Raw genomic sequence first — 8,868 nt, forward strand, 5'->3', positions numbered from 1 at the left:
GGTGAGTCAAGAAGGGACCCCAAAAGATGAGGCCCTACCCCTCAGAAGGCTGTGTGAGGGCCGGGGCATCTGGGGAGTGGAGATGGGAGAGAAGATAGAATACAATACAGGAAGATAGGAGAGAAAAGAAGTATAAACGTATGCCCCGCCGTGGAGTTACGTAAAGCCAGCGTTTCTGACAATTAACTCATACGTGATAAAAATGTGTTCACACCAGGTCATCAAAGTGTGGACAAGATTTTATAACAGGAGGCTTTATTGGACAGAATCACAATATATACTCCCCCCTCCCGTATTAACTATCGATTCTATCATAAAAATATATTACAACATTTGATATGTTTTCACAAAACACAAGCCGTTGTAAACAGAGCAGGCAACATCGGCCTTGGATTCAAAAATCTCGAGTCCCGTTGCGACAGAGAAACAGTGTTGGCAAGTGTATTACATGAAAGGTAATATTGCCGCATTGGGAGGGCTCCTAGTAACGTGTGCGTGTGTTTAATGAAGCTATAGTTAACAAATTAGGAGAAAATAAAGTTAAAGCTACATGGTAACAAACATTAGAGGCTGCTAAAATTTTGCTTCATTTTTTTTTTAATACTCAATATGCAGCTGTTTTGAGTTCGTGAACACGGACCCATACGCGTATACTCGTGGGCGCACGGAATCACGGCGCACGAGTTCATGGGCGCCTTTGCTCCAACATAAACATACCCATTTTCCTATGGGTCTGACATTAGGGATAGAACGTGGTACAGGAGCCAGATCACTTTGTCTCCGGGAATGAAATCTCTTCTCTTTGTCTAAATCCTGGTTTCCAAAAGTATTTTTCGAGTGTCCAAATATAAAGTACACTTCCACGTGGAATGGTAAACGAGGGGGCACGCGCCTTAGGTTTCTTTAACGTGGGCTCCCTTTCGTCCTCTACTGGCCTGTTCTCTGGATGCCCCAAGCTACAGACGGTGTAAGTCCCCCACCCCGCTTTGCACAGACAGCAAAAAATACTGAAATCTATGAAAACTCAAGGTAGGCCGAGAATTTGATTTTGGTGCTTTCATGGTGTGGAGTTTCCAAAGAGTTCTAAGGGTAAAATCTAACAAGTCTCTCTCACTTAAGAGAAGTGATGGTTCTCCCACTGGGCACCGAGCAGGGTAAAGCCTCTATCTGGGATACGGGCATGCTCCGTTAGGAGGGCGGACAGGGAGGCTGACCTCCACAAGACACAACAGAGGGATAGATTTATGTCCTCCCAGGAGCTGTCTCACCAAAATGGATAACACATGTCCAAATGGCAAGGGTTTCAATCTCTTCCCCCAAATGAGCCTACAAATGTAAAGACTGGCCTATTCCAGTATTTAGAAAAATGCCCCGTGTGGCAACGAGGGTAAGGCAAGGTACCTTTATGAGCTGTCATTGGACTACCAACGCTGTTCGCGACCTGCAATTAACTGGGTTTCCCCTGGGGAAACCCTGATGGGCTTGGCGAGACACGACCCTCATTACCTGTCCCTCAGATGTTCCAGAAGAGGTTATATTTACATGCTTGTTGTAAAACAGGATTGTTGAGGTTTGGAATGATTTCAGTTTTCAGGGGAACTTGGCATTTTAAGGTTTTTAGAACATGAGGTTTGGTTACAAGTAATTCAAGCCAGGATTTGGTATTAAATGACTTGTAGGCAAGGCAAGGGCAGGCTGAGCCGCGGGGGGCTGGGTGTTTGGTGTTTTAGCCGGGCATGAGCCATCGCTTTGCTCTGGTCACCAGGAAGTGGGGCAGCTCGGATGAAGCCATCAGTGGCGCGCCATCGTGATGGCGTCTGAAGCTCTCCCCAACACCCTCCCTCTGGAAGGCTGGGCTGTTCCTGAGGCCAGGGCCTTGACGGTGATGATCAGAGTGGGATTTTGTGTCCAAATACAGACTTGGGGTTCTTTGAAACTATCAAAACATGGGCTTGAGTTTCTCTTGCATATGTGCAACAGCTCTTCTCCACCAGGGGAGAAGTAAGATGGCGACTACAGAGTCACAGGCCCGGGGGAAGAAGGACTCAGGAAATGCCACGACTCCGTCTTCCTAAGAGCACAAGCATTCCCAAAGGTGCGCACAGTCACCGGAGTCTACAATCCAAATTATTTTAAAAATCCTTAAATATGAGTACGTGATAAACTACAGCATGGCTAAGATTGAGTAGATTCTTAATGATGGACCTTGAAATGCTAGAGACGTCTTGACATGACACTCTGCGTGAGCCGATTGTACAAAGCCTGGTGACGGTGTGGGTGTGAAGGGGGTGTGGCTGAACTGCCACGTGGCATGAGGACAACTTTCGCAAACATGGTTGTTCTTGTGCGAATTCTTCCAGTTGTCCCCGGGGGTACATGGTAGTGCCCATTAGGACCCTCCAGGGATACTGCATATGTCCACTCACTACTGAAGACGGACCTTTGTTCCCACTCATGTATGTTGTCAGGGAGGTGCCCTGGCCAAGTGTGGTTGGTTTCTGAAGAATGAATTATGCCCGCCTCCCGCTCACTGGTAAATGTAGATGCCTCTCTAAGTAAAGGCAATGCGTTTTGGTCCTTCCTTCCTCCCTTCCTTCCTCCTTCCTTCCTTCCTTCCTCCTTCCTTCCTTCCTTCCTTCCTTCCTTCCTTCCTTCCTTCCTTCCTCCTTCCTTCCTTCCTCCTTCCTTCCTTCCTCCTTCCTTCCTTCCTTCCTTCCTTCCTTCCTCCTTCCTTCCTTCCTCCTTCCTTCCTTCCTCCTTCCTTCCTTCCTCCTTCCTTCCTTCCTCCTTCCTTCCTTCCTTCCTTCCTTCCTTCCGCCTTCCTTCCTTCCTCCTTCCTTCCTTCCTCCTTCCTTCCTTCCTCCTTCCTTCCTTCCTCCTTCCTTCCTTCCTTCCTTCCTTCCTTCCTCCTTCCTTCCTTCCTCCTTCCTTCCTTCCTCCTTCCTTCCTTCCTCCTTCCTTCCTTCCTCCTTCCTTCCTTCCTCCTTCCTTCCTTCCTCCTTCCTTCCTTCCTCCTTCCTTCCTTCCTCCTTCCTTCCTTCCTCCTTCCTTCCTTCCTCCTTCCTTCCTTCCTCCTTCCTTCCTTCCTCCTTCCTTCCTTCCTCCTTCCTTCCTTCCTCCTTCCTTCCTTCCTCCTTCCTTCCTTCCTCCTTCCTTCCTTCCGCCTTCCTTCCTTCCTCCTTCCTTCCTTCCTTCCTTCCTTCCTTCCTTCCTTCCTTCCTTCCTCCCTCCCTCCTTCCTTCCTTCCTTCCTTCCTTGCTTCCTTCCTTCCTTCTTCCTTCCTTCCCTCCTCTCCTTCCTTCCTTCCTTCCTTCCTTCCTTCCTTCCTTCCTTCCATCTTGCCGTCCTTCCTTTGTTCTTCTCTTCCTTTTCTTTTTTCGGTGGCTAAATGCAGGTAGATTTCCCCCCACATTTTCTCTAAGAGATCTCATTTCAGTCCTCCTAACTTCAAGGCTTGGATCATCTCCCATGGGCCACATATCACAGTCACTCTCTCGGGAGGCACTCTGTCTCCTCGGGGCTCACCTGACACCAATCCTGGGCACACACTAAGCTCTGAGCCCATAAGACTCCTTACCGTACACGTTCGCCTCTCCTCTGTGTCTTTCCTATGTTCTTCCCTACTATATGTCCTGGGCGAATGTTACTGCCTCTAAAAAGCCTTCCAGAACCCTCCTTCCCCACTGGCCAAGTGCTTCAGCCCTCTTCCTGCAGTCCCTGGCAATGTGCTCACCTCTCCTGGGCAGCCCCGTCTTACACTGTAGTTTCCTGTCTCCCCCAGAGGCTGACACAGTGCAGGGCTGGGCACACAGAAGGGGCTCAGGGAACATCTGAGGAATGACAGGCACATCTTTCTGCAGTTCTGGGCTGGAGCCTGCAGCTGCCACGTGTCACTCCCCAACGGCTCCAGGACTCTGCTTTCCTGGACCTCCCCACCCCCGAGACCCCTGCTTCATCCGTGACGTCTAGGTCAGGCTGCCCAAAGCCACGTGTCCCAGCCACCTCCCTGTCCCGATACAGATTCCCCGGGAAGATGAGCAATTTCATGCCCTGTATCTGTGGAAGGAGGCACAAGGAGGCCTCTGGCGTCATGGCTCTGTGGGAACTGGGGAGGCAACAGCAAGCCTGAGTTTCCCGCCTCTCTTCCTTCCTCCGGGCCACGGCTTCGGCCAGCAGCAGAGCAAAGGCAGCTGGCCAAGGGCTGGGCTAGCTCTTCTGGGGCTACAAGGCCAGTTGGTCTTGAGAGAAAGTGGGAGCCTGCTGGGAACGTAGAGAGGCTTGCCAAGCACACTGCTCTCAGCCAAGTTTCTCCTCTGAACCCCTAAAAGCAAACCAGGGAGGCCACCTCCACCCAACCTCTCCTCATGGCTGGCTCAGCCCGGGGTCCTAGGCCAATACCAGGGTCTCCCACGGAGAACCTTCTGGCTTCAGGGCAGTGCTGTCTTGTTCTGATGTCATAAGGGCTACTGGCCCAGAGTTTCAGGAAAATTCAGGCTGACAGTGAATCCTCAGACACCTAACACATCTCGTCAGATAGATTTCTTGGAGATGAAAAGGGCCTGGGACCCATAAATCCCGGGTCCAGGGGCTTCTGCTCAGCCCCTCCCCCCGAACTCCCCTAGAGAAAGAGAAGTCCAGAGGAATCCTTTCCAAGCAAGTGGTGGCCGTGGGATGGGAGGGCCCCAGGGCCCGGCTGGTGGGTGTGGGTGTCAGCACAGAGGCTGGGGGCAAGGTGTTCTCTGCTGATGATGGAAAGACGCCTGCTGTGCCTTCAGCTGGGTACAGCGGGGGACTGCCCTTTGGCACTAGCCTACCCTTCTGGGAGACCGTGGCCTGTTTTGCATCGCCCCTCACATGTCTCTAACTGCCGCCCCGGGATGGACAGATCTTCCCAGAGGTCTGAAAAGGAGATGCTAGTACGTACGTCCTAGGGTTATGGTGAGAACTCAGGGAAACACGACCCGAAACACTCAGCCCGGTGCTGGCTTGTGGGCCTCGCTCAGTACACACAAGCTGTTAGGACTGTGGACCACGGTCACGAGGAGGAGCTGCTCCCGGGGGGACCTGGCCGGCTCAGCCTTGCTGGATGAAGTGGGGAACCAAAAACAGACCCAGACCCAGGGGTCGGCATCCGCCACCGTCTCCCTCCGGCCCGGCCTCAGCCTGGCTCCTCTCCTGGGGAGCGAGGCTGCATGGGAAGGGCGGTGGGCTGGCTGTGGTTCGTGGCAGAGGGGCCAGACGCCACCGGCTCCCACAGCCAGGCTCCCAGGCAGAGGTGGAGTCCAGACCCAAGCAGGTGTCCCTGTGGGACCCTCTGAGCACCAGCTTCCTGCTCTCTAACCAAGTGTCCCGGCCCCAAGTGAGGCGACACCCCACAGACACCCACGCTTTCCTCTCGGGAGCCCCGCGGAATGGAATGAGGCTGCTTTGCAAATACCTTTGGAGGGGAGGATGGCAGCTGTTCCACCGGAGTCTCTGAAGACGGGTTTTTAGACTTTCATGGAGTGAGCGCTTTGTTGCTCTGAGAGCGAAATGACTCAGCCGTTCAATGAGGCTGGAGATAGAACTATCTGGAGATGTGGGCAAAGATACAGGACAAAACAGAGATATTTAGAAAGATCCAGCTTTCCGTGGAGTTTATCCAGGTGGCCAAGATCCCCTTTCTCAGGGAAGAGTTGGGAAGCCACCCGCAGCTGTCACCCGGGCACAGATGGTTGAAAATGCAGAATCCCAGGTCCTGCCTAGACCTCCTTGCACCAATCTCCAAGGAGGGGGTACGGGAACCTGCATTTTAAACACGCTCCCTTGGTGATTCTTGTGGAGAGTGAAGTTCAAGAGCCAAAGGCTGTTTCAGATGCTTTAAACCTTCCAGAAAGGCAGTGGGAGCCACAAATCTACCCAGGATCTCGCTCTTCCCTGTGGTGTTCATGGTCCAAAGGAAAGGAAACGATGCAAGGGGTTTCTGGCACTTGATAAAATATCCTCATTAAAACCATAAGCCATCTGGGTTATCCTGCATTTGGGTTAAATTCTAGAAATGCACGGCCACAGGCCACACCCCAGACATCATCTACCTGCCTCCACGTGGGCACAGCCTGTTCTGTCTGTCTTCTCTCAGAAAGAAAGGCACCATGAAAAAGAAAACTAATTTCAGAAACACAAGGAGAGAGGTTTATTGCTCAGGGTGACAGGAGACTGAGCTGAATCCTAGAAGGCATGGACCGCCGGCATCAGGTGGCTCAAGTCAACTTCCCTCACGATCCAGCCGCTTTCTCCGTAAAAACAGGCTGGCTCTCCGCGGCACGCCTTTGGGAGGTCAGCTGACCACGAGATACCATGACCCTCACCTGAGCTGGTGGTTCTTTGGGGGGTCCTAGGGCTCTGACGTCCTCTCTTTCAAAAAGTATGAGAAAAACCTGGAGTAGTTGCAGAGTGACTGAAAAAGCCACCAGGGCCGGGGATTAAATTTACATTTCTGATTGTGTAGGGCTAGAAACAGAGCCCTGCGTGGGGGGCCAGGAATTGGATGCCCCCCCCCCCAGGCTAGGCTTCAGTTCCAAGCTTCCTGAAACTCTTTCCCACCTGATTCAGGCTTCCACCGGAGTTTGGGCTTACACATCGAGCCTCACGCTACACTGAAGTCAAGTGAGTATTCCCAGGCCAATGATGTTGCTGTTTCTAAGTATTTTACCTGAGAAACCCATGTTATGTTGGATAAACTAAATTACCAAATGAGGTAGATAATTCACCTGGGAATAACGAAGCCAGGGGAAAATCTCATAGACTGGGCACAGATGATCACCGACGTTCATGTGAAGGTCATGACGGCAGAGTCGGTGCTGACCGCTAAGGTAATGTTTTTCTTCTTGCTTCTCCTTGGCTTTTAATGCCTGTCTTAACAATAGTGAAAACTCCCCCTTGGCTGACTTATCTGGGCTTTTGTCTACATGATGCCAATATAACTGGTTTTCTTTTCTTTTTTTTTTTTTAGCAGTCCTAGGGGCTTGGCAAAAATTATGACGTGTATCTTCTTTAAGATGTGTGGTGGTGTGGGTGATAGATCTTTTGTTTCTTTCTTAGCTCAAGAAGAGGTAGAAGAGATCTAGTTGCTTCTGGGAGTATAATAGGTTGTCTGTCTACACAGAACAAGCAGAAGGAGGACTTGACACAGTCATTCCCTGACATTGATGAAAACACATTTTGCTGCTTGAACTTGACTGTCGACTGGCCCCATCTACTAGGTCCCTACTCCTCTGTCGCCCGATTTTGAGAATATCTGTGTGCAAAGGGAGACTGTTGGATTCAGTTGGGCATATCTTCTTGACTCTATACTTTTGGTGTTGGGACAAGCGGGGTGGGAGTGAACGGCTGCTTCTCATTAGGAAAGTTCCACAAAAATGAATGTCTGCTGTGATTCAAATTTGATTCACACGGATATGCTCTGAATCAGAGCGCGTTTTCGGGAACACACGGAGTCACGTCTGGGCCGTGGTACGCTGGTAGGTGCTGAGCAACCAGCTCTCAGTGGAGCGGAAGTCCTGGTTCTAGACTTTGCTGATTTTCTTGGCCTGAATATTCCCATCACGGCTGATTTCAAGCTACCAATGTGATGTCCCTGAACACCGCACTGGGGAGGAATGTGGCCCACGGGCTCCTCCAGGCAGGTGTAAGCACACCTCCAACTATAACTGACAGGTGCCCAGGCCTGGGAAGCTACGTCTGTCCCTGTTCTCGTCTCCATGAAACCCTTGAAAGGAGGCAAGACTGGGCCAGGCTCAGTTATCTTCTTTTCTAAATGGAGAGCGAAGTTAAGTAAGGCAACATCTTTTCAAGGAGACGGGCACGACACTTCTCTGTCTTTCCATACTGGGGCCCCTGGCAGTAAAAATTGTCAGATTCTTCCCAGTTGGTCCCTGCTGGACCATGTCCTCCACCCCCTCCCCCCCGCACTTCCAAAGTTAGAACACACAGAACTGGAAAGAGACAATGAGCTATCAGAGTCTGTGGCTCCCCGTCCTTTCTATGCCGGAGGCATCAGAACACAGGACCGAGAAATAACTGTTCTTAGCATTCACACTTCATCCAAAATGATAAAGACGGATGGGTAGAAAGCACAGCCCACTCACCTTGGCTTCCGTAACTCAAGATGAGGCTGCTAATGGGTTGGCATAGGTACTGAAGTTATCATTTTTGACAAAAATGTCACCCTCCCTTCATCAACACAGGGCACTTTCTTGATCACCTGGGACAGCCTCGACTTTTTGTTGATAGACTCATGGAGACTAGATGTGGACCCACTAGGACCATGGAACCCAGTGCCTTAGAACCAACGCTCGAACCCTGCTCAGGTCAGTTCTTGCGGGTGCCTCTCACAGGATGTGCGGGTGAGATGTGTGAGACAAGGTGAAAGGCCTCCTACAAATTCAGGTCGTAACCAGGGGTGGGGGCACCAGGCTGCCACCTTCCTCCTGCCTCTCCTTGGCTCCAACAGTTATGATGTGTGAATCAGAAGAAGGTGACTTCAAGGTCAGACCTCCAAGAACATTAATACATGTGTTGCCTGCCTATTTAAACCATTTTCATGCTAAGATTGTCTACACACACGAACGTTAGCTTTTGCGGGAAAGTGGGGGACCAGATTTAATCCAACAGAACCATTTCTAAGACCGCTGCTCGGCAACAATGGGGTAGCCGCTAGTTGTTAAACGTTTTCCCCTTGGGCTCAGGGTCCCAAGAGTCCCAGCAGAGCACAGTTTAGTGAGTACCAGCTGGATAATATTTGGGTTAAAGCAGCCACCACTACCATGTGGAGAAGAGTAGCCATGCTGGACATACGGCCGAATGGCCACTGCCAACCTCACTTTCAGC

This window comes from Ursus maritimus, unplaced genomic scaffold (assembly GCF_017311325.1).
Source record: "Ursus maritimus isolate PB19 unplaced genomic scaffold, ASM1731132v1 scaffold_7, whole genome shotgun sequence".
NCBI classification, from domain to species: Eukaryota; Metazoa; Chordata; class Mammalia; order Carnivora; family Ursidae; genus Ursus; species Ursus maritimus.